This window comes from Lycium ferocissimum, unplaced genomic scaffold (genome assembly GCF_029784015.1).
Source record: "Lycium ferocissimum isolate CSIRO_LF1 unplaced genomic scaffold, AGI_CSIRO_Lferr_CH_V1 ctg8442, whole genome shotgun sequence".
Classification (NCBI taxonomy): domain Eukaryota; kingdom Viridiplantae; phylum Streptophyta; class Magnoliopsida; order Solanales; family Solanaceae; genus Lycium; species Lycium ferocissimum.
The window spans coordinates 18,411-20,483 of record NW_026727252.1 but is presented as its reverse complement, the minus strand read 5'-3'; positions in this window follow the sequence as shown (position 1 = coordinate 20,483).

Below are 2,073 nucleotides of genomic sequence, written 5' to 3'. Positions count from 1 at the left end.
TTACGCCCTATTGTTACGCCCTATTTTGAACATGTCTAAGATAGTTTGCAACTTCCCGGTTCTTCTAATTGGTTTAAAAAGGGTTACAGTCGCCACTTTATTTTTAAGGAAAACTAGGAAACCTATATGTATTTGTGTGTCTACTCTATTTTTAATCCACGAAACCTATGAGATTCTAGATAAGGGTTTTATTTACCCCGAGGGGAAGGTATTAAGCATCCCTCAGAGCCTGTCCGAAGACAGTCCTTAAACTTAGTTTAACTGAACACTAGAGGGGGATTATCTATCTGTTTATCATTATTATTACCTGTTTTCAAAATGTTATGATTTCATGAAAAGCTACACTAGGTGATAATATGCTAAGTATATACCGTGTGTAAAAAATGTATGTATATCACGTATAAAGTATTTAGAAAGATATCGATATGCATGTACAAAGGAGTGTAACGAGAATGTACCTCGTAAGTATAAAAGTGTATCTGTTGGTATAAAGAGTGTATATCTGTTAGTGTAAAGAATGTATACAACTATACAAAAGATATATAAGAATATAAGAATATGTAAAATATGTATATCAAGTATATAAAGAATGCATGTTTATGTATATAAAAGAATGTATTTCAAGGATAAAAGAGTGTATATCAAACATAAAGTGTATAAAGAATTTTATAACTAGGTATATTAGTGCATAAAGAAAGTAAAAAGAATATTCAGTGGTGTAAAGAGCTTATATAACAAAAGAATTCCGAAAAAATGAAGTCGATTTGACTTGTTTCTATCATTTTTGAATAGAGTGTTTGTTTAATGAAATATCCTGTGAAAAGAATAAGGAACAAACGAATTGTAAAAAAAGTATTGGTAAAAATAAGTATAAGGAGTCGTGGATAAAAAAAAATGAGTGAAAAGGTGTAATGCCTTTAAAGAATAAAAGATTTGTAAATGGATGACTTAATATTTACCTAGCGACAAAATGTGGATTTAACTTAACTAAAATATGTATTAGTGTACACGAAACAATATAAATTGTACGTTGCATTAAAAGTGTATAAAGAATATAAAATAAACGATGAACTAGTATTTTTGCCTAAACGCCAAAAGTGTGAATTTAATTAACGAAGTATTTATACCAAGTCAATTTAATCTATTTATAAAAGTATTGACGGCCTAAGTCTTGCCTAAAGCGAATGACAAATTTTAAGTTAAACAAACAAGGAGACAAGTAGATAAATATATCAGCCCGTCATTCTAAAATAAAGTTTCCACTATACTACGAGTTTATGTTTTGTACAGTTATAAAGAACGCGGAAAGCAAAATACAAACAAAGGATTCGAGTTCCTTTCGAGCATCATCTTCGAGATGTATTTCCCGGTACCTAGATAAGCACTCTGTAAAAATGTTAGTAAGAGAATAAGTAACCATCTAATGAATTAATAAAATGATAAATAAACTTAAAATAAAACCCGCCTTTTGTACAAGGGAGGGCCTTGGAAATCAAACGGAAATTTCTTCATCGGCCAAGGTGTAGTATCCGTTCAATACCAATTTTAATAGAATGTAAAACATCAGTCGGAACAGCTACAAAACAGTATAAGATCCGGCCAAGACCACCAGAGAAAATCAAAAGTGGCTGGAGAGGTGTACGAATCACAAGAGACACCAAAAATGGTACAAAACTAGACCAAACAATGGCCAAGCCAGTAGCATCGTGAGACAGAGATCAAGAGAATAACAATAGTTGCCTGAAACTTATCAACTCCAGCTATCAAAGCCAAGAACAAATCAGAAAAAATTAAAATCCAACCAATAACCAAGTTAGCAACAACAGCAATGCAAAAAAAAAATGAAAAAAATAGAGCAAAGGGTCGTTTGACTTTGCTTCCACGGTGACGGGACACCGAATACGAGAAAAACCAGTAGATCTGGAGATTTGTCCAGCTATGGTTTCATGTTCTTTGTCAACGGAAGGAAGAGGGAAGCAAAGGGATATAGGGGAGGACGAAAAGGTTATGGGTTGTGTGGTGTCGTTGGTGGTGGTGGTGTTGATTGGAGAAGTGGGGGAGTTCACCGGCATT